Source organism: Lissotriton helveticus, chromosome 11 (assembly GCF_964261635.1).
Source record: "Lissotriton helveticus chromosome 11, aLisHel1.1, whole genome shotgun sequence".
Classification (NCBI taxonomy): Eukaryota; Metazoa; Chordata; class Amphibia; order Caudata; family Salamandridae; genus Lissotriton; species Lissotriton helveticus.
In genome coordinates, this window is record NC_136072.1 from 939,758,548 (window position 1) to 939,784,035 (window position 25,488).

Consider the following 25,488-nt stretch of genomic DNA (forward strand, 5'->3'; position numbering starts at 1 on the left):
TCTTGACAGGGTTGCCTCCGTTCACCATTACTGTTCCTTCTCACCCTGGAACCCTTGGCTACTGCCATCCACCAATCCACGTGGATTGTAGTTATCCCTACCCCAGTTGGGCCATCCAATCTTTTGATGTATGCCAATAATATTTTGCTCACACACTTCCCTTGACAGCCCACCCCAGGCTCTGCTGTCCCTTATTGCGGACTTCTCTGAAATTTCAGGCTGTAGCATGAACTGGGATAACAGCAAGGCCTTGCCATAGATGCCTTCTTCATTTCAGTGGAATCCACATTGGCTTAATTACCTAGATATCCTTATTACCAGATGCCTAGAAAGGATGTTTCTGTTAACCTAGACCCGCTCATCGCGAAAGCGAATTGGAAAAACCTTAACATATTGATGGGGGTGTCTGCAAGGGAGGAAAAGGATGGCTGCACCACTTTTTAGCTATGAGCTGGCATAGTGCCCGTTCTAGTTCGAACTCCTGTCATTTGCTTATTTGACATAGAGATCTTTTGTTTAGGACAACATGTAACCATGCCCAAAAGTCCCTAAACTGATCGTCCATTGGCAGAGTGGGGGGCTAAGACTGCCCTGCATTGAACACTGCTACATAGCTGTAGACCTTGCTCATTTGTCCTCTATGTGGCCTAGGATGACCAACCTCCCTTTTGAAGTTAGAAGCGAGAGATCCCAAGACTCTTGATTTAAAATGGGCATATGCAATGAATCCAGCATAATCCATATGCCGTTAAATCTTTGTGGTATATTTCAACCTAACTTGAGTGGATTCGTATAAGTTAACTTTACATTGAAACAAATCAAGAACATAATTACTTGGAGCAGTTATTTAGATCCTGGTGAATGGTCCACCAGCCTGCCAGGATGTCAGAAGTCATGGCCTCTACGACCCTGGAGAGGACATCCCCCTTACTGAGAAATCCTCAGCTGCCTTTGTGGGGATTTCTGTGATGGGAAGAGGACCACCACCACTGTGAGAGCTCCCTTCACAGCACTGAAGATTTGCAGAACAGGTGCTATGTTTAAAGCAAAATCAAATGAGTGTGCAGGTCATCTCGTCCACTGGACTCCAATTAGAAACAGTGGTACAAATGTTTAGTCATTGGGGCATCTTCAGATGACCACAGATTTGTACCACTGTCTCTAATTGGGATCCAGTGAGTTAGTGGAACTGAAAACTCGTGTGATTTTGCCGGTACACTCCTGGAAAAGCTGGACTGCATCCAACTCCTCTAACTCTCCTTCTTTTGGCGGTGATCCTATGTTTAAAGCACCTCCTTGGTACCACCCCCTTAGTAAACTTTTTGCATTAAGAAAATAAACTCTTAAGCTGGAGTTTGTTTTCTCAATGCAAAAAATAAATAAATTAATAGCCCCAATGTATGGACTTTATTTTCCTGCATGCTGGAGCTGTTTTACTTGTTTTGCTGTCTGTGCCCACCATGTCCGGCATGGCAGAGGGCTATGGGAAAATGAGTAAGAGCTTGCCTGCCCCCAATACTGGGGAACAACCATCACTGTGACCTATCAGCCCTTTGGCACTTGACGGGCAAGTTAGAGAGCTATATTGGCCACGCCAATGGAGGCTCTGCCATTGTAAGCACAGCACTTCCTTTAACTCCAAAAGCAGCAGGGGGAACCATGATTTTGGGTGGTTGGAAACACTACCGATTTACACCTGTGCTCCCACCCCACCTTGATCTAAATAAGGCCCCAGGTCAGTAGACCCTACTCCGGGGTCCTGTAGATTGGTTACTGGAGCTATCAACAAAGCTGAGAGCAGAACCCTACCAAGCACATTCTCTGGCAATGAGGAAATGATCTACCTTCCACAGAGGAATTGTAGCTCACAGTGTGGCCTTAGCATTAACTGTCAGCACCACCTATGCGTGCCAGTGGACCTGGAATTCAAGGTAAAAATGCACTTCTTTTCATAAGCTGGGCCACTGGAGCAATTGTATGTTGTGTTGTGATGTATGGGAATTAAAAACTGAGAAACCACATTAGAGGAAACCAAATCATGGAAAACCATTTTGAAGGAAAGAGAATTTTTAGGAAATACACAATAATTGAAAAATGAAAGGAATCCTTTTAAAGGAAATATCATATCATGGAAAAAAACATAATGATGTTAAAACTGGATTTAAGTGTAGTGGGAGACTTTGGGGTTCTAGGATGTATGATGAGGGGTTTTAGGTGTAATAGATGGGTGAAGTTCAGGTGTAGAAAGGGCTTTTTAGAATTCAGGAATGTTTATGGGGGTGAAGGGTTTTTAGGGCTCACAGATTAGTGGGGATAAGAGGTGGTGATGGTTTTTTAGGGACCGATGAAGGGTGGAATATAGGGGTGTTGAGTTTGGTTTTTTTAGAGTTCACGGATGGACAGAGTTTAGGGCTGGTGAGGGATTTTTACGGTTAATTGATTCAATAGAATTTAGTATTAGGGAGGGTTTTAAAGGGTCAGTTATGGCCAGAGTTTTGGAGTGGTGAGGTATTTTAGGGGTTGGAGGTAGGCAAACTTTCAGGACAGAAAGAGTTTTATGGTTTACAATGGTTTAGAATTTGGGCATGGTGAGGGGCTTTTAGAGTGCAAAAATGGATCATGTTTAGTGGTTGCTAGAGGTAAAGTGATGGATGATGTTTAGAGGAGGTGAGGGGTTAATGAATTAACAGTGTCCAAAATAATTGACAAAGTAAACAATATAACACTGAAGTAATGTCACCTGATGTAAAGCACTGAAATAAATACCTCAGACAAAAATGTTTTTGAAAGTAAGACCTGCTATTTACACCTTTAAAGATAAACAGGCACAAGCCAGTTTTTAAATGTCCCAATGGCACTAGCATGGACTCGCAAATTCTTTACTGAAGCCGGAGGATCTTACGCAATGCTCGCCTACTGATGGGGATGGACACTTGAAAATGTTAGCACTCTCCTGAGAATGATCTCTATGAATATGGCTTGACAATCTAGTTTTGTCATGTAAAATTAGTTTTTACATCCGAGGACCGAGCACTTTACTGCTATGCATGTTTACAGAGCATTTCTGCACAAGCAGGCGGCATTTTAATAAGCAGCTTTTTGAATATGGCTACCTTAGTGTACAGTTTTTAGAATGTGGCTACTTGTACCTTGTAAATATCGCAGGTTTTTAAATCACCTAGGCTTGGCACGTGACACTTCATTGTACGGCACCCCAATTTTGATTAATGAACAATTTGAACATCAGGGCACTTTGCACTTCATGGCTATGCATATTTACAGAGTGTTGTTGCAATAGCATGCAGCGCTTTAGCAAATTGGTTGTAGAATTTGGCTTCCTGTACCTTGCACATTTTAAAATTTCATTGGCTTGGCATGTGCACCTCAGTGAACGGTCCTCAAATTTTGGTTAGTTAGCTTTTAATATTTGATTTCCCATTTACGATCTAGCAGTCCCCTTCATCCTTTGACTTTGGATATGGTTTTAAAAGGGTAGAGGGCAAACGCAGACTGCGCCCCTTGCTGTTTTGGAGGCGCCTTTGGTCCACTCCTGAGTTAGCCCATTACATCACTGCACTTCAGGATGTTATTAAACTAGACTGTTTTCCAAAAATCAATTGGATTAAATATATCAGACGGTCACTCATTTCCATAGGGCTAGCCGATCTTTGGGAGAAAGCTCTTGGGGGCTCTATCCCTTCCAAAGAATCGGTGAAAAAGATCTATTGGTCAAACACATTGTCTGATGTAGCCCACAAAGTTGCTAGTGCTACTCTGACTGGTGAATTTCTTGATCTTAAATCATTTTATGTTTATAGGCAGTTTTGGGACACTATCACTGGGCCAATGGACAGGAACTTGAACTTTCAATTTAGAGTGGCCACTTACAGTTAAAATAGATTACCTCAAAGTGGGTTCCCTCTGAATCCCTGGTTTGTCCTGTGAGTAACTCTCCAAAGGAAACATTTCCCCATGTCCTTTTTGCTTGCCCTCCGTATGCCCATGCATGTTACACTTGGCTTTTGCCGCTATGTAAAGAGTTAGGCACGAGAAGTCACAGCATTGCCCTCAGTATATTTAGATCTGATTGCCAGCCAGTATATGCCTGTGCTGTAACTAAATGTTTGCCACGTGGCTGGTTTGCAGGAGGGCCCTCTCTTTACATATGTGATAATTTGTTTTTATATTTGCTTTATGTATTGATATGTATTTTGCTATTTTAATTTGATCCATTCTGCATTTTGCACATACTTGTATGGATTTTGATAGCCGAAATAAAGTTACTTTGAATTGAATTGAATATTTGATGTTTAGGCCTGTCTGAGATTTTTACTTTTATATTCATATAACGTATGCATTATTTTATTCCCTTATCTCGCCAGTTTTCACCCGTACCTCTGGATCTGAGTTTTATATTGTTGCATTTTTTTTTCAAATGCACTTGTAATGATTTCAAGTTATCATACAATAAAGCTGTGTTACAATTTCAAAATATAAGACATTTTATGAGTTACTTTCTGTGAAATGATAAATGCCCTTCATCCAGCAAGTTTCTATTAAACTGTTTAGGTGAAATGGTTTCTCAGTAATAGTATTCCATGAAATAATTTTTCAATGAAAATCATGTACAAACGTTGTTGTTCCTTTTGTTAATGATTCTAGGATTACATCTGTTGTGCTTCCTTCCAGTAGTTGACTTCAGAACAGCTGTCCAAGCACTGTTTTTATCCTATCTCAGTTGAGGTATATCAAATACCTGTTGGCTGGCAAGACTGAAACTTACCTAACTCTATTAAAAAGTGTTCTAGAGCATTCAAGTGGCCAATGTGACATGCAGTACGGCTCTCTTCAATAAATATGCTCAGCAGTCTGTCTCAACATATGCTTTAATTTATGGAATGATTCCAACACTAGGAGGCACTCAACTGGCTGCCACTGCGAGCATGCATTACATTCAAAATCTGCTGCATCATCTACAAGTCAAAACTGTCAACACCAACATTTGAACTTACCTAGCAGCCTAAATCAAGACATGCCTTGAAACTTGCAAAATGTGTGGCAGTATCAAGCCAGGCTAGAAATAAGAAAATGCAAGGAAGTACGGATGAAATGCCTTCTGCTTTGCGCACAGGGTGTGAAACTCCACATCTAGCCATCCCTATCCCTGCTCACTTCTGGAAGGAACTAAAGATTTCCCTCTTCAAACAACAGTTTTAGTAAGGTAACTCCTCTTTCTGAACACCCTGTAAGAGAACCCAAACTTTGACACCCTTCCAGTTATTGCCCCCTATCCTTCTCAGTTCCAGGAAACCTTTTTTACCAGGACTTCTCTTCCCCCCTCCTCTGGGCATCTTGCATCCACATGTGCACATTATATTTTTATACTAAATAGTGATCTGTTGCAATATAGATATGTTAGTGCCTTATAGCAGTGCTTCCCAAACTTTCTAGAATTATGACCAGTTTTTAAAACAACCAACTTTTGCGGTCCATCTAGCTTTAATAGACATGAGGTAGGGGCGATTTTTAATGCAATACCTGCAATTGTTTGTAAATGTCATAACCTTGATCAGACCTTTCAATATTGGACTGTGGCCAAGATATGAATCTCTGTATATATGTGACAGATGGTGACCTGCACTGGAGTCTGGAGCTGCAACACTTTTAAGAGTGAGGTGGTGACCTGTGCTATATATTCATTAAAATAAACAAGCACTGGCAAAACCAATAGTTCGCGTCTATGCAAGAACTGTTGGCTTTGCCAAGTTATTTAAACCATGTTTTACACTAGCGGGGCTGCTGTTCAGCATGGCTAAACGCTAGTGGGCTAAAGGATGGTGACGTGGAGTGCCGTAAAGTGGAGTAGAGTGCTGTGTTATGGAGTGGCGTAGAGAGTAGTGGAATGGTGTAGAGTAGTATTGAGTGGTGTTGAGTGTCATGGAGTATTACCAAGAGGGGGGTTTTACCCAAAGGGTCACTGGGACCTGGGTGCTAAGTGATACATATATAGAAGGGTCCCAGAACATTAGCGTATCAAGGAAGTACGCAATTACTGATTTACAACCATTTAATTACGAATTTCATCACATTTATTAAAGCAACCACTGTCAATAATTCACAATGTGCTACTAAATCAATTAAAAAATTTGACATAAACATTATCAGACCCCCAAGTACAAGGGAAGGGAAGGAAGAATAAAGTGAAATGGAAAGAAGGTGCAGTGATTCAAAGGAAAAGACTAAATTGCATATTCAAAACAAAACATTCATCATTAATGAAAAGAAGGCTATAACTTAGTCAAGCCGAATTTACAATTGAACAGATACACAGGTCATTCTACGGTCACACTTGCTAATATTTAATTCATGGATAGTGCCGGATGACAAAAAAAGTAAAGCCGTCGACGTTTCGACCCCTACATGGGAGGTTTACTTGAGCCCTTAAGCGGGGTCTTCATCAGGACAAAGAAGGTAGTGATGGGGCCAGACAATTCTAAAAGGTAAAAAAAGGGGGACGACATGAATTCATACGAAAGGTGAATTTAAAAATTAGCCATTTGAATAATAAAGAGTCATTATTTACCATGGTATATCGGCCCGCCAGGCTCCGAAGAACAAAAATCTGAAGGTCCAACTTCTGTAGGGTCTCTTACTAGTGGACTAGGCCGACTAAAGAGGAGTGTCATGGAGTGGCATAGTGTGGAGTGGTGTAGAGTGTTGTGGAGTGTTGTGGAGGGAGTAGAATGTCATAGAGTGGAAGGGCGTAGAGTTGAGTGACATAGAGTGGACTAGAGTGGCAGAGTCCAGTTGAGTGTCGTAGAATGAAGTGGAGTAGAACAGAGTGGAGTGGAGTGATGTAGAGTAGAGTGGAATAGAGAGGGGTAGAGTCTTGTAGAGTGGAGTAGTATATGAGAGTGGAATGGCACAGAGTGGAGTAGAGTATTGTAGAGTGGAGTGGTGTGAAGTTGAGTGGCATAAAGTGTCATAGAGTGGAGTTGTGAAGTGGAGCAGAGTGGAGTAGTGTTTCATAGAATAAAGGGGAGTAAAGCAGCATGCAGTTGTATAGAGGGAGATGCGTAGAGCATCGCAGAGTGGAGCAGTGTTGTGGAGTGGCATAAATAGTGGAGTAGAGTTTAATGGAGTCAAGACTCATAGAGTAGAATGTAGTAGAGCAGAATGTCAAAGAGTGGAGTAGAGTGGTCTAGAGTGAGGTGGTGTAAAGTACAGTGGTGCAGAGTAGACTGGAGTAGAGTGCAGCGGCATAGAGTGCCCAGATGTTGAGTAGAGTGGTATAGACTGCAGTGACGCAGAGTAGAGGTTCATAGAGTAGAGTGGTGCAGAGTAGATTGCCGTGGCATAGAGTTCAATGGCATAGAGTGGAGTGGTGCAGAGTGGATTAGAGTGGGATAGAGGGCAGTGCTGTAGAGTTCAGTGGCATAGAGTAGATTGTTTCAAAGTAGGGTGAAGTGTCATAGAGTGGAAAAGTGCAGGGTAGGGTGAAGATATATAGAGTAGAGTAGCGTACAATGCAGTGGCATAAAGTAGAGTGGTATAGAGTGCAGTGACATGAAATGCAGTGGTGCAGGATAGATTTGAGTGGTGTAGAGTGGAGTGATGTCAAGTTGAGTGGCATAGAGTGCATTGGCGTACAGGTCAGTAGAGTGGCACATAGTTGAGTAGTGCAGATTAGCGAGCAGTGGCATAGAGTGCAGTGGCATAGAGTGCAGTGGTGCTGAATAGAGCGGCATTGATTTCAATGACGGCAAGGGCAGTCTTTCAGAGTAGTGGGTCGTATAGTGCAGTGTCGTAGAGTACAGCTGCCATGGCAGGTAAGAGCAGTGGGGCGGGGGGTGGCTGGGGGGATTTCAAGAGAAGAACACAAGATAAAATTAAATATATAATTAATTCTCCCTCATGGTCGTCCCTCTTAATACAACCCAGCCGGCTGCTCCGCCCTATGGCTTTTCCCTGCAGCGGCTGCGGCTGGAGTACAGTGGCATAGAGTGCATCAGCATAGAGTAGAGTGGTGCAGAATACAGTGGTGCAGAGTAGAGTAGCGTAGAGAGCAGTGGTGCAGAGTAAAGTGGTGCAGAGCTGAGTCACGTAAAGTGCGCTGACGCAGAGCACAATAGTGTAGAATGGCATAGCGTGCAGTGGTGTAGAGTTTTGCAGATTAGTGTATAGCGTTGTAGAGTGCAGTGGTGCAGAGTAGTTGGTGTAGAGAGCAGCAGCATTGAGTGCATTGGTTTTGAATAAAGTGGTGTAGAGTGCATTGGCATAGAGTGCAGTGGCAAAGAGTAGAGTAGAATGGTGTAGAGTGGAGCAGCGTGGAATGCAGGGGTATAGAGTAAAGTGGTGTGGAGTGGTACAGAGTAGAGTAGAGTGGCATAGAGTGCAGTGTGAGAGAGTGCGGTGATGTAGAGTAGATTGTTTCGGAGTAGGGCGAAGCGGCATAGAGTGGAGTAGTGCAGAGTAGAGTGCGGATGTGTAGGGTAGCGTAGAGTGCAGTGGCACAGAGTGGAGTGATGTTGAGTGTAGTGGCATAGAGTGCATTTATGTAGAGTACAGAAGAGTGGTGTACATTCGAGTGGTGCTGACTAGAGTGTTGTGGTTTAGAGTATTGCAGAGTAGTGCATTTTAGTGTACAGTGCAGTGGCACAGAATAGATTGGCATAGAGTGCATTGGTTTCCTTTAAAGTGGTATAGAGTGCATTGTCATAGTGTGTAGTGGCGTAGAGTGCAGCAACATAGAATAGAGTGGTGTAGAGTGGAGTGGAGTGGTGCAGGGTAGATTGAAGAGGTGTAGGGTAGAGTGACAGAGTGAAATTGCACAGAGTGGAATAGAGGGGCGTACAGTGCAGTGGAATTGAGTAGAGTGTCCTAGAGTGCAGTGGTGCAGAGTAGATTAGATGGGCTTAGAGTGGATTGTCATAGAGTGCAGTGGCGTAGAGTGGAGTGATGTAGTATGTAGTGGCATACAGTATAGTGCAGTGGTACAGAGTAGAGAGACGTATAGGTCCGTGGCTCAGAGTACTGTCATGTAGAATCGAAAGGCAGAGATTGAAGTGGCGTAGAGTGAAGTGGTGCAGAGTAGAGTGTAGTGGTGCAGGCTAGAGTAGTGGCAAAGAGTGTAGTGCGATATAGTGCATTGCGTAACGTGGCATAAAGTAGAGTGGGGCAGAGTAAAGTGCAGTGGCATAGAGTAGAGTGGCGTAGAGAGCAGTGGGGTAGTGTGCAATGGCGTAGAGCACAAGTAGGTTAGAGTTCAATGGCGTAGAGGGTTTTAGAATAGACTATAGTGGCACAGAGTAGAATGAAGTGGTGCAGAGTGCAGTAATGAAGAGCGCAGTGGCATAGAGTAGATTGTTTTAGAGTAGAGTGGAGTGGTGCATGGTAGAGTACAGTGGTGTAGAGTAGAGTGGAATTGAGTGCAGTGGTTCAGAGTAGATTAGAGTTTCATAAAGTTGACTGGCATGGGGCGCACTGGTGTGGAGTTGAGTGGTACAGAGTAGATTGCATTGTCCTAGCTTACATTGGAATAGAGTGCATTATTGCAGAGAAGAGTGGCACAGAGTGGAGTGGTATGGAGTAGAATGCAGTGGAGGTGAGTGCAGTGGTGCACAGTAAATTAGTGTGGGATAGAATGCATTGCATAAAGTAGAGTGTTGTACAGTAGAGAGGTGTAGAGTGGAGTGGTGAAGAGTGCAGTGAAGTTACACAGTGCGACGTGGCGTGAAGTCATATACTGTGGCGTGGTGCAGAGTAGAGTGCAGTTGGGTAAAGTGGAATATGCATGGTATGGTAAGGTACTGCCATTACCGACAACACATCTACAATTGAAATGACCATTACATTTGCACAGACATACAGTTTTACTAATAAAAGCATACAGTGCACAAAGAATAATGTGCAGAAATGTCATCACCTAGTGCATGGGCACTCACAAACATTTGCCCAGGGGCCACAAAGTACGGTTTGTGGTGTGTCCAAGGGCTGCACTGATGCCAGCATGGTGGTGGTAGGGGGTCTGGCTAGGTCAGGGATTGTTTAACGAGGTTCAAAAACATGTCAAATAAACGGGCAAGCATCTGTTGCTGCTGTTCACTAAGAGGGCTGCCTTTAAAGGTCAAGAGGGCTGTACTTTGAGTATCACTGACCTAGTGTATTATTTTGTTTTAATTGTATGAAAATATTTGTTTCCGCCATCATGCTTCAGAATTGCCAAAACATTTGCTTGATTTGGGCTATCCTAATGCTGATATAGTCTGAATACCTGCACAGTGCATTTAAATACATTTAAATTTTGTGGTTGATGGAAAAAATAACATTGTTCAGCCTTCCTCCCAAGACACCCTCAGTAGCCAGCAAGATTGTCAAATAAATCCTTTCACTCTGAAGCCAGAGAAAGCAAAGTAAACACTAAGCTTTATGGAAGACTGAGCCTGACATTTGATGACTGTCTTGGACAGTGCAGCAAATGTGACAAGATAAGAACAAGATTTAAAGGCATGTTTACAGAAATCCTGTACTTGTGGAAGAATACATTAAATACGGTTTGGGCAAGGGAAGGGTCCAACTTAAGCTGGACAGCCTAAAAGAAATCAAGGAAGCAAACAGAAAGCACGCAAATGTGAGTTACAAACCACAAAGCCTATGGTATGCAATGGGCAGAATTAATTCCCAGCAAACCTTTCTGAATGTCCACAAGATGTCGTTAGCAAACCAGACAGCTGGACTATCTGGAAGGCTTCGACCTAAAAAGGCTTCCATAAAATCTTGGTGTTGATATCAGTGATTTTGTCAAATGTGAAAAACCCTTCTGCAACACAGTGTGGGGTAGGCCCGTATCAATTTTCATAAAATGAAGCCCACTGGTGCATTTTTGACTCCATATATATTGCAGTTTTATATAGAACAAACTGTCCCAAAGATACTTGAGCACTTAACATGAGAACCAGATTACATTACAAAAGGCCAGATTAAAATTTTTTTAAGCATGGAAGACTAACCCCCAGATTCATCAAGAACACATTTTGCTATTCCTTAATAGCGAAAAATACAGATTCCCTATTAAGGAATAGCAAAATGCTATGCTTCAAGAAATCACTACAAAAATAGCGATTTCTAATAATTCCTTAATTGCGACTCGCAAATTGCGAGTCGCAATTAAGGAATATCTCCCCACGAATGAGAAGACAATCTCAATTTGCTAATCGCAATTAGCCATTCGCAAATTGAGATTGCGATTTCAAGGGTGCAGGGGTGTCCAAAGGACACCCTGTTGCACCCCTGAAATTGATGTGTGCACATATGTTGTGCACACACATGCTCTTAGGGCATGTGTGTGCGCAACATGAAACTTTGAAAAATGCACTTTAGTGCATTTTTCAAAGTTTTTGCAAATTACCACAAAGATGTACTTCATGGTAATTTGCGTGCCCTAATAGCGAATTCGCTATTTTTTTCACTTTCATGCATTGCATTTAAGGAATCTCAATTTGAGATTCCTTAAATGCAAAGAATCGCAATTTAGCAAATTCTTAATTAGCGATTTTTGCATTTGGGATGATGCATCCCAAATGCAAAAATACCGCTCGCAAAGGGCCAGATTCTCAGAATCTGGCCCTTTGTGAGCGGATTTAAGCTTGATGAATCTGGCCCTAAGTGATTTGGACAGGAGTAAAGAATGTTGAGCAAGCGCCGGAACTCGAACCTGGTTTCCCAGATTCAAAGTTAGTAGCTTTGGTTCTTAGGCAACATCCATATTTCTCAATGTATGCGTGAAAGTCATACACATGTGGTAAGGTTGTGCATTCTCAAGTATAATGAGCAGATTCTTCTTTGAAATGGCTTTGAGAAGTTAAAAAACAGCAGCAACAAATAATGGAAGGTTTACCCCGAGTCCTGCGTGGGAATACTTGCAAATGTTTGTTTGAAAACTGGAATTTTCATCAACGTTGCACTCATACACAAACAGGGCTAATCATTTTAAATGTTATTTACACATAGACAAGGACTTTCACTACTCACCAAAAACTGGCACACAAACCACCATTAAGTTGGGCCCCACCAGCTTGGTAAACGCTGTTTTATAAGTCTGCTACATAAATACATACATACATACATACATACATACATACATATATACATACATGCATACATACATACATAAAAGCATACTTACATACACACATAAGGTCCACAGAGGATGTGCCTTAAATGCCAAAGCGGCCAACTTTGATTCTGGGGAATCAGGATCGAGTCTGGCAGGAGGCTCAAACATCTTGTGATTCTGGGCAAATCACTTAATCTCCCTGTGCCTAGAAATGAATGTGTCCATCTGCAATACAACTGATGCTCATGTAAAGTACTCTGATACCTTCGGGTCGACTAGGCACTATATAAAACTGCAAAAAATAAAATGAACACATGCATACAAATATACATTGTTTGAAGGCCAAGTGTTACTCTCTCTTCTTGCAGGTTGGCATGCCTTGCATCAACTGAGCCTTACTTCTCACCCATCTGAGACACACTCAGCTGCACTTGTTACAAGGGTGGAGGCCCTGCACAAAAAGCCCTGGAGGCAGATGTATTCTATTAGCCATCCACAAATAAATCAAATCAGCTCGCCTGTCTCTCTCATAGGACCCAGGGGGCAGGATCAATGTTCTTGCCACGTAACCCAGGTACCACCAAACACCTGCCCACGGGTATCAGATTTCCAACACACACAGTACAATAGTGACATTAATGATGTAATACATGGAATCATCCAATAAATGTATAAAGAGTTGTCTCTAGGTTTCCTATTACACTTTGGCTCTTACATCCCTAGTAACCTGCAATACGAACATGGCAGTGCTACTCTACTATAATAAGTTATTACAGTTATGACATCACAATGCCTGCAGCCGAAGCCAGCTGGCAGCTTGAAAGGCCGGTCACGGAGCAGAATTACAACTGTTTAAACATTGAAATTGATAGCTTGCTTGTCAGCCGCCTTTCCTCTGAATCATTCTCCCCCAAAAATTAACAACTCTTGGTGAATAGATAGAAATTTACGGCAGGGTATTGATATTTTTGCACTGCTGGATTTCATTAAACGAAAGCAGGATTTTTTTGCATGTTAAAACACATTATAGTCCGTTTTGGAAGTTACAGCTGAAGATGTGACTTCTTTAGATGTGTTTTTGCTGAAACTTTTAGGCAGCAGCGGTTCGAGGTAAGAGTGATCATGTGATTATGTATTATAAAGGAATGAAAATCGTTCATTAAACTTAGAGAGCGAGAGAGAGGATTATTTTAGGAAAAAAGCAGTATAGCCTTCTAATACGATTAATGACCGCACAAACCAGTTCTGCTCACTCTACGGGTTCGACTGGGCATCGCGGCTACTGCACGTATGGAAGGTGGCCATTGGGAGCTTTCTGATAAAATATACTCGGTTCCTACAAAGTTTACCCATTACAAGCAGGAGTAATACAATTAAGGCTCCCTGTTTTCCGTCTTTACTGATTTTTACAGAAAATATTTGATTTCTTGTCTGTATTTATTTTTAAATGTGGATAAAAAGGGAAATTGGGTTGCTTTTTAAGTAATTCTAAATACTATTTGCCATGTCTGCCAGGTCAATAGCTGTATGGATTAATAGGTAAGGGAGTTAAAAAAAAAAAGAAAAGAACCTTAGCAAAGAGGATTTAAGAGCAGTAGATATGCACAAGGTTGATACTGAAATTTGCATATTTTTATATAAGTTAATTGATTTATCTTCTGTGGATGTTCACAGCATTGAAACCTGGCAGGCATTCAAGCATGAGTGCATATTTATTTGTTAAATAAATATGAAAATATACTAATTTCGGCTTCATTTCTCCACAAACCCCAAAATAAATATGGATAAAATTAGTGAAAAATACATACGGATACATACAGAGGGAAATGTAAAAAAAAAAAATACCATAAAACTGGTAGCCCTAATTACAATTTTGTTTACACTGGTGTATCAGAAAAGACCTACGTTTGCAACACCAGGGAGTGGCAGCCACGGCCGGTAGTGGGAGTACCGGCCAGGTGGTGACGTGGGGAGGGGGAGGGGCAGGGTGGGGGGTAGTAATGTATGGATTACGGACTTTAACAGGTAAGTAAACATATAAATAAATAAAACAAATTTAGTTGCGCGCACTGCATCGCATTTGGTGATGCAGTGCAAGCAACGAAATTTGTTTTATTTATTTTTATGTTTACTTACCCGTTAAAGTCCGTAATCCATACATTACTAGCCCCCACCCTGCCCCTCTCCCTCCCCACGTCACCGCCCGGCCGGTACTCCCACTACCGGCCGTGGCTGGGGAGTAGTATCAGGAGATATCTTTTATGCCACATATGGAATATTATCGTCTACAGGTAGCATTGACATACACAAACCCCCAGATGACATCCTGATGAGTGAGCATGGTGAAGTAGGACAAAGTAGAGCCTTGAAGCATGTCCCCACTCATTGACACTAAGGGCTTACAATCCATGTTAGACTGGGTTTAACTCTGTGAAAGAGGGCCGGTCCCTAATAAAGGTTACTTACCAATCTTCACATAATTTTAGACTTGCGTTTATTATAGGATGATACTGAAGAGTGGGGCTAATGAATGCCGCTTACACAGAGACTGAAGGGGCAGTTTTTGATCAGTAGGGAATATTCACAGGAGGAGTGAGCTTGGCCTCTGATTGGCTCTCTCATTACTAGCAACTACACTGAGGCACACCCTGATTTCGCCTGGGTGTGGTTTCCCCAGACAGGAGTAGTCCTAATGATGAAGAATCACACTATTTCGGGAGTAAGGGCTTGGCATCCTTTTAATAATTAAATCCACATTTCTGTAACTATGTCATTTACTACTTTTAGGGAGGGATACCCAGTGACTGCCTCCTTAGATATTAGCAAATATCCTACATTCTTAATTAAAGCGATATTTGAAGTCTCTCTATAAAGGTGTCCTTCCTCTCTGTGGTCAAAATGTCTTGCAATATTCTTACATTTTGTTGTCCCGGGCACTTCATCCCATATATTAAGTTGCTGTTCCTCTCAGCATAAGCTTTATCCAAATAAGCTCTAACAACCTACACCTTTACTTCAAGCATCAGAAGCAAATCTAATTTTCTTCAGTGATATGAATGCCTGAACTAGGGGCTACCAAAGATTTTTTAGAGCACCAAACGTTTGCAAATTTCTCGATTTGTGCCACTATCAAAGATTGCAAAGTTCCCGGTTTGGCTTCCTCTTTGCCCTTGTAGATTTTTCTCCACATTTTAATATACTTTTCACTGCATAGCGAGATTATTTTCACTTTAGGCAAATTAACCAAGCTAGACAATATATGCTGATTATTTGTCTGCATGTTTACTTTTTCCTGAGCTTATCTCTACACAGTGCAGGAGAAAGCACTGACTAGTTTCTGTCAAGTATACCGTATGCAGAACCATTTTATTAGTGAATATATGCAACATAAATTGCAGCAAAATTCACAGGGCTTAAGCAGATGCGGCAAAGCGAAAATGTTTACAAAGTTTTACATCAATCTTTGTGATAGTTGCAAAAAAATTGAAAACCCCTAGCTTGGATTGTGGTTCTCCTTGTCAACAAAACCCCCCACCTTCTATATACCCCAAAAAAGCTACACATTGGTTGAAAATCTCTGAGGGGTACATGCTAGGATAGTGCTTTTTAATGTCAATATCAACCACATTTAAAACAATGGTGAAGTTCTGCAAAAATCAGAGGGGAATATTTACAACTAAATGCTGCAGCGAAGCACTGCAAGCTATTTATCTGCACCACGCTGCATCATTAAAAAAAAAGCAGGGATGTGCTGTATTTACAAAAATACGGCGCACCCCTGTGTTTTCCCCTGCACCAGCACTAAAAAAGCTGCCTAGCACTAGTGCAGGCATCCTTGCACCATGGAATAACGGTGCCTGCAATGCAGGGAGGATTGTGTTTGTGCAGTGAGGGACACCTTCCTGCACAAAAACAATAATTAATGGCATTTTGCTCCTTCTATATGTGCTGTAGAATGCAGCACACACAGAAGGAGCAAAAAACGAGGAGGAATAAAAGTATTTTTCCTTGTTGCGCCACTCTAACGCCTCCTTTTCAAAGGGCGTTCGTTTTTAGCACTGCCTCAGATTTACAGTCCTTGTAAATCTGGGCAAGTGTTATAAAGCAATGGGTGTTGCATGGGAACGCCCACAGAAGCACCCATTGCACGCCCTTTGCAGCAGAAAACTGCAGTGAGGAGGGCCATATTTACAAGGCAGTGTTAAGCCAAGCAAACTGACATAGCGCTTCCTTGTAAATATGGAGCAGGGCATTGCCCCACCACATCGTCAGATAAACTGATGCTCCAGTGAAGCAATACCCTTGAAAATATGACCCCGAGTCTCCTGGTACCAGCGCAATCTCAAATACTACTTCCTTTATCAGCATGGTAAGTAGGCACAGACCACTTGTGTTGGGCACTGTAAGAGCGGTATCAGCTGCTCTAAGTTCATATTCTACCTCACGCTCCTCTTCCTGCTGTTCTACTTATAGAATCTTATGTATAGTACATCAATTGTCAGGAGGACCCCGAAAAAAGCATAAACCGACCGCCCCCCGTGGTAACACATCCTTGCACTATTGTGATGCTCCAGAACTCCCCACTTTGAAATTACAATGGGAGCAGCATTTGCTCAGCCCAAAATGTGAAAAAATAAGTTCTCTTTCAAGTTAACACAGAGACAGGGGAGATTTCCCTCTCCACCACCCTGCTGTGATCCTGGGCAAGGCAGCGCCTGCCTGTTTTTCCTACACTAGTTACATTTCCGCGACTTAAGCACTTCCTCTTAAAATGCTAGGCTAACCACTTTGTGGAATTGTGTGCAGCCACGAAAAGACAGACTTGCACGTTAAAAAAAAAATAATACATGGTTATATCTGGTGATATATACAGCATTATTTTGTGATTTTTATAGTTGGTGTTTATATGTGATATGTGACACCAAGAGGAGATGGTGTGCAATAAATTTGACAAGGAATGAGATCACGACAGGTTGGGTTCTTCAGACGGTAATTTCACACCACCAACAAACCACTCACCAGGATTTTTTTCTAGTCTTGATGTCATCCTGCTGCACAAGATGGCCTCTTAACATTCCATTTCAGGTCCCAGAGGCGCTAATGATCTTTTGAACTGTGATCGGTTTCTGCCTCCTGGCACGGTCAACATCCATCTATTTAAAATATGTAGCAACAAGTAGAGCCTGCCAGCCAATCAAGGCCTTTGCACCCCTATCAGTTTCTTTACTGTATTCTGCTTTGACGCACAAATGAGATAATGTTAGACATGGTCATGTGATCTTGTCTGTGGAAACTACTTGAAGCCCTAATGGCTGGACCAGAGAAACAAAACATCTGCAGAGCACAAAAGGGCTTTCCTTAGCAGTCCACATTTGAAATGTACTACTTTGTAAGTCATGTTTTCCTGAGGCGCGAGTTTTGAGTCAAATGGTCAATGATATGAGCACTTGTGATTTTGTGATTTATTGTTACAGATCATGGTCTCGATTCTTTAAAAAAGTGCGCATACCTGCATAGGATGGGAAGTAACTGCGGGGCATATTATCAAGGGGGTTTATCTCTGCTTTTTTGGCTTTAAAAGCCAAGAAAGTGGAGATAAAATTGTCTCCATTACCTGGCTTTCGCTAACACCAGTTAGCGACAGCTCGTAGGAGATAGCGACCATCTTGGGCCCCACTTTGCATGTCAGTGATATTTATCACTAATGACATGCAAAGTGGGCGTGCCAAGATGTTAGCGACTGGAAACAGTCGCTAACATCGCTATCTCCTATTCGCGCTAAGCGCGAATATCTCCAAAAGCTAACATCTGCCCTGAGCAGTTCTTAGCCATGTTATCCAATGGGAGGTGGATAACATGGCTAAGAGCATTAGCTCGGTAATGCATGAATATCGCTGACTTTTCAGCGATATTCATGCATTGCGGCCGTTTTTTATCGCATTTGCGATAAACCTGGGTAATACCAAGGTTTATCTGCGATAAAAATGGCCGCAGCTCAGCGGTAAATGTTTGTCTCTAACCAAGCAATAGCGATAATTATCGCTATTGCTTGGTAATATGCCCCTGCATTCTTAACGTTGAACGCTGAAACGCTGCAAGCTCCAAAGAAGACATTGGAGAGACAGAGGGCCAACAATGCATGTTACTTGTTTCACTACCATATTATGTTCACTCTATGTAACTCTTTTGCGTGAAAGTGCTCACTCGCCCAGTGAGTCAGGGCTGGACTATTTACATCTGCTTATGAATAATAACATAAATAACTAAAGATCCATAAGCACAGCTCTGTCAATCAATCAAATAAAAAAAAAATGTTTATTTAGACCAATTGGTCCTTGAACACATAAAAGCATCCATAAATACAATCCTTTATATAAGTTGTAAAAAAAGAAAAAACGTACATAAAATTAAAGATTCATTAATAACTCCGCCTTTCTATGCAATATACATTTCATCGTAAAGCTATCTAGAAACTCAAATTCTGTACGATTTTTTAAATCTTTTAAACTTTGAGCATAAACCTCCCAATAGCACATGCAATATCCAAAAAGCGCATTTCAATACCAGATCTACAGCTTGTGACGATTTTCAATACCATATTTTAAGAAAATTGGGTGTAAAAGCATTTTCCGTGCATCAAGGACCTTTAAACAATCTAATAATATGTGCAAAGTATCTCATTTTGTACCTAAATTATAGGTGTACTTCCCTTTGGAGTCAATCATAGCTCCTTTTATCCTATCTTTGGCATAGCAGGGATTGATTTCAAACCTTAACCGTAGTAGTTTATTTCTAAGCCAACGATTGGGTAGTACATCTATATACGGGAACTGTTGTTCATTTTGCCATGATTTAACCATAAAACACACCCACGTTTCACCTCAAGATACTGTCGGTCATGGTCTCGAAAAATTTCTTTCCCTAATGCTGTGAGTTCACTCAGCTCTGTCTTTGAATAGAAGGGTGAGCACTGTGATGTTTTATAAACAAACTGTGCAAGAATGTAAGTTTGTTGTGCAGCCAGATACCTCATCATACGTGATTCAACATGTTGATATGGAATCATGTGTAGAAATTAACATATCACCTACAAAATGATGGGGTCCCCTTGAAGAATTTGATGACAGGCCTCTGAGTTTTCCATTTCTCAGAGATAATCATCGGCCTTGGGCTCAATGAGGCCCTTTTGAATGGCTGAGGGCCTCTGGACGGTTTGGGGTCTTACCTCGCTGCAGGAGCTGCAGGGATTGCGTAACGCCCCTGATGGGAAGAATACATATACTTTTGGCTTCATGGTGTTTGGGGGCTAGATTGTGGTTTACTGCCATTTTAGTGTAGTGTGATGTCCCTCACACAACTGTCCAGAGGATGGCCATAAGAATTTGCACTGTAGCTCAATTTGTGTACAATTTGAAAGGATGTCCGAGACAGAAACATTGGTCTCCCATTTGTTGGGAAATAGATGTTCTGTTCTTCAATAGGTAGTCCACATTCAGTGAAAGTTGTTGGCCTTGACAGGCAGGTTTGTATTTGTCATTGCTGTTACACACTGTGTTAAGGTTGCAGCATGCATCATACAGACCTCCACAATCCTGTATTTTCAGAATTGTTGAGATACACACAACACAGAACCAAACTAAATGGGTTTGAGCGCAATTGCTCCATTCCACTTCTGAGAAACTATTCACTGTTCTTTCTGCCCTCCATACAGAAATAGCCACCCCCCAGCAGTTATATTGGCTGTGTTTATTTGATATGTAGGGTACCTCTGAGCTTATCAATGTAAGCTTAGATCTCATATTAGTGGTGAGATCTTACGTAGTCACGGGTGAAGGTAATTAAAAGTAGTGTTTATTCAGCCCTGGAGAAAAGCTATCAGAGATTCTGCTCTTTCTCTGCCCAACAGCAACTTCCAGCATAGAGCAAATACAACACCAAATAATGTGAAACAAGGGAATATTAATTAATAAATATAGAAGTTATAGAGGGTCCAAGGGAATTTATAGACACAATCCGGATTAAATCCTCAAATCCATAATACAAAAAACAAACAGATAATCCGGGGTCTGCTGAACCAGCTACTTATTAAATGAAAGAAACCACACACCTATAACATCAGGAGTAACACTACAAGAAAGAAAAAGGATTATAGAGTATCAGAGAATGAGGAGACCCATGCCATTGATTGGATTCCCATCACTAACCAATGTGATCATTATCATAATTTGGGTCTCCATCCGCCCAACCACTTGCCGTCTTGATCATAGAGGGATCAAGGGTGGATTGTATCCTCTAAAGGGTCAAGTAGAGGAAACAGGAAGAAACAGAGAGAGATATGGCTCTCACAAAACCTGGAGGAAAGTCCCAAAATATGTATGGGTGTGTGAAGTGCAGTGCAATCGTGTAGTGAAGTTAAAAAAGGATTCGCAAAAGAGAGAGAAAATCTATTTATTAGGGTATCTATTACAATCCTTATTAAAAAAAACTGTGCAAAATAAAGCAGTTTAAAATCACTGCTTACAACGCGGTCGACATGTTTCAGCCCTTTGGACAACTAGTCTATGGCGTTCTTCAGGACCTATCTGTTAGTATTTATTACTATTGCATTGAACACTTTCTGTGCTAAAATGGTGAGAAAAATATAAAGAATATAAAGAAGAAACAGTATACATACAGGTTAGAATGAATACAACCTCTGATGTAGCGCTCTGATCCTCCGTATCAGCGAGCTGTGTAGGACATCTGAAAAACATATACATAGAGGACTGGACCTCACCTCACCTGGTGCCAACTTAAGTCAATGAGGCCACGCTCTGACAGACATAAAGGGAAACTATAATTTGATCCATGTGACATATCCTTACGTGTCCCCTTCCCTTTATGTATGGCAGAGCGTGGCCGCATTGACTTGCACCAGGTGAGGTGAGGTCCAGTCCTCGTACAAGACGGGTGAGCCAAACATTTATAAAATTTGTATAAAACTGTTTGTGTACTACATATTTGTGGTTGTCCTGAGGATAAATTGTTAATACTATGGAGCAGTTTTCCAGCTAATAGATTCTACACCTCTCCCTTTCTTTCCCTGTCACTCAGAGTATCACTATGTATATGTTTTTCAGATGTTCTACACATCTTGCTGATACGGAGGATTGGAGCGCTACATCAGAGGTTTTATTAGTTCCAACCTGTATGTATACTGTTTATTCTTTATTTTCTTTATATTTTTCTCACCATTTTTGCACAGAAAGTGTTCTACACAGTAGCAATAAATACTAACAGATAGGCCCTGAAGAAAGCCGTGGACTAGTTGCCCAGAGGGTTGAAACATGTCGACTGCGTTGTAAGCAGTGAATTTAAACTGCTTTATTTTGCACTGTTTTTTATAAGGATTGCAATAGATACCCTAATAAATAGATTTTCTCTCTCTTTTGCGAATCTTTTTTTAGCTTCACTACACGATTGCACTGCACTTCTCACTCCCATACATGTTTTGGAACTTTCCTCCAGGTTTTGTGAGAGTCATCTCTCTCTCTGTTTCTTCCTGTTTCCTGTACATGATCCTTTAGAGGATACAATCCACCTGTGATCCCACTATGATCAAGAGGGCAAGTGGTTGGTTGGATGGAGACCCAAATGATGGTAATGATCACATTAGTGAGTGATGGGAATCCAATCAATGGCATGGGTCTCCTCATTCTCTGATACTCTATAATCCTTTTTCTTTCTTGTAGTGTTACTCTTGATGTTATAGGTGTGTTGTTTCTTTCCTTTAATAAGTAGCTCGTTTAGCAGACCCCAGATTATTATTATTTTTTTAAACATAGAATATTACTAGATATAGCTATGGGGGCACCAGAGGGAAAACATACTAAATGCAAAGTACATTGTAACACTAGATAGATGTGAAACTGAGGCTAAAGGTGTAAAGCACTAAACCTGGGATCCCACAACCCTAAAACTAAACTATTTAGAAAGAGAGATGAGCTTAGGCTTTCTAAGGTTCACTTGACTCTCCATTTGGTAGCTTAGATGAATCCAAGGCTTAAACCTGTAAATGGTGATTGTGTTGACAAAGAAAAACATATACAACTCAAAATAAGAGCTAAAGAATACCATTGTCATGAGAATGGTATTTAGAGGCAACAAGCATAGTAGTAATAACAGACCTAGCTAGTCACATGCATTTAGATTGCGAGCGAGAGGCTTGCGGTGATGGCCAGGAATTAGTTAAGCTCTAGTGGTTGTGTGTCAGTGCTTCCCTTACATGAGTTGCAGCAGGTCTAGACCTTTTCTTATTTCTGCAGAGTGAAGGTGGTTATGTCCTCATAAGCCTGACATGGCAGCTCTTGTGATATTACATGGAATGTTCTTGCTGGTTGAATTTGGGTTCCAGGGGCTTTCATAAAAGTATTTTGGATCTTAGTTCTTCTTGGCAGGGAATGGTGTTTTTGATATAGATATGAATACTCAAATATTCACATCTTTCTTTGATGTTTTCAGGAAGAGACTGGGCAAGTTAAAAGATCTCTCAGACCATATTTGATTAAAAACACATGCCGAACCCGTACAGAAAACAGCCGATGGATGTACGTCATGTTAGAAGCGAGGCTTCAAAATGACCTAACTGAAGAAACAAAATCCTCCAAATGGATATCACCAATAATTGTAGCTAAAAAAGCAATTTATGCTTTGATGTTTTTTATATTTGGAAGCCTTGAAATTCTGGCATTATCACTGACTATCTATCGCCTGCTGCCAAGAATTATTGAAACGATTTTTATGCTGAAAGGGCTGTTGCTTTTTAGATATGTGACCTGAGTCAGCTCATCACTGAATAGAACTAGCCCTACTGTCTAGATGATCATTAACCACATTTATTACTCCATTTTTATTGTAACCTCTTTGGATTTGCCTCTGCTGTTTTTGTTTTTTCAGATAGCAATGTTCCCCTTATCTAAACACTTACACAGTTAAAGATGTTCGTACTCGTTATATTTTTTCCTTGAAATTTGCTCGAGTCTCTGTTGGGATGGGAATGTCCCCTGTATGGTGTACAGTCATGTTCCACTGCTCTGAGTGCCTAACTGCAAGTGTCTGGTATGCTGGAATTTTAGCATTAGCCTCACACTAATCTAGTATGTGTGTAGATGTCCAGCCTGTCTCTTGACCTGGACTTGTCCTGTGAGCGAAAGTGCCACACCAAGAGTGCCCGCATACATTTACAGTGGACTACTGTCCATGTCATGCGTTTAGCATGTGTAGAGCTGGTAACAGTGTACCATATTTTGTGAATCCATAGTTGTGGCCAAACCTTTTAATCTGTATCACTGGAGTGGAGGCCTTCTGGCTCATTTATGTAAGGTTCCACATCTATGTGCTTACCCAGATCCTGGCTGTAACATCCCAAGGGTATGTGTGCATATTTGTGTGTGTGACATGTATGGTACATGCATTGTGGGTATGAGTAAGCCAGAGTAAATGGAGGCCTTTGGGATCCTTTTTTATGACCCTCGTCTGACTCTGTGCACAGGTTGGATGTATTGCTGGCATTCCTGAAGCTGTAGGGAGGAGACCTGGACTCTAGAATGGTGAGAAAGGAGACAAAGCTATTTCATGTATTCCATTAGATATTTTGCTGGGAGGACCTGCCCTTTTTTTCAGCATCACCATTTAAGTCAACCAACACGCTTATTATTTCATCTTTACAAATGTAAGCCATATAATGGAAAACACAGATCATAAATTACAACAAAAAATTCAAAACATATCGTGATGCACAAGTTACCCACAACAAATCAAAAGATTAAAGGTTATTCCTTATTGATATACAACTGGTTTATATTGCAGATATAAGTATTTTGTTTATGTTTAGAAATACATATAGTAGACTAACACGTGACAACAGGGGGTGTGACATTGGGGATATAAGCTGTAGCGGGGATAAATTCATGTAAGAACTCGTCTAACAGGAGCGCAACACGAATTATATTCAAGGTTGAATGTGGAAGGTAGGAACAGGATACTATGTAACATATGCGTTGTGTTTAACGAAGGTTTAACAACAAATGATGATTTTTTCATTCCAAAATGGTTTTAACGGGTTGAGTTCAAATTCGTAGTTAAGTTTGGTGCTTTAAACGTAATGAGGAATTAGTTTATTCAGAGAGGGCATTTAATGTTTACACAGTTAAGTTTATTAATTGAATATGTTTATTTGAAAACAATTCTTGATACAATGTTTATTCTTTATCTCAGAGATACCCCTGACAAAGGCCGAATGGCCGAAATGCATTGGGTTAAACACAGCATTATGAAACAAGGGAATCCGACATGCTGTATCAAAGGCTTTGGCATTATACATGCATTTGTACATCGGAGGTACCGCGTTTTATCTACTTGAACTAAATGGATAATAAAAAAACTTTGAACGAAGATGAAAATGGAGTAAAATTGACTACTTTTTGAATGACGATGATTTTTATCATCCCAATGGTGGCTGCGTCTTGGGACTGATATACCATATCAGCATACGTAAAACTATTCCTTATTTCCGACATGCCCCGTCTATAATATCATGTCTACCATTTAGACCTCATACCAACTAGCCTGCAATACTGGGCAGATGTGTCCAGAGGGCCAATTCATAATTAAACATGCACAATGGTAATTTACAGTAAAATGAAGTGATTCTCTGGTTATGACTTGTGCATGTAAGCCCTACATCTAAAAATATGGCAGAGTCTAAAAAACATGTCGTCTGATGACCTGTCATTTTCCAAAAATGGCTAGATGGAAACAGATGCTGATGAAATACAGTCCTTGCATTGGATGAAAAATGCCTTATGAGTCAGGAGAAGAAAGTAAAACTATAAAGCGATTTCGAATGCATAGCAGTGCTCCTACGTGTACAGGGCTCCGATCATTACCATAAAGAATGGCCATGGGGCTGCACTAGTACATAACATTTTACCTTTAAGAATATAGTAAAAAAACAGAGCGTTTCCATTCCTCTTACAATGTAAATACAACCATTTAGTAGATTATGGCGGTGGAGGTCTCTGTTGAAGACTGCAGTCTCTGTTTTTCAAGTAAAAAGGATCCCTTAGGTGAGGCCAACCTGTTGTCTTTTCCCTGATCATTGATCAGTGTGGTTGATGACTCAGTGTGGTTGATGACAGCCAGTTGCAGAAAGCTCACACTTCTTTGTGCCGGTGTTGGCAACCAGTTGCAGAAAGCTCACACTTCTTTGTGCCGGTATTATGAGAGCTCCAGGGTACAGAATACCCTACTGTGAGGGACATCACTTTACACAAAGGCTGCGGCAAGAGAGCTTTGCAAAAAACACAGTTGATGGACAGAATGTAGAACAATGT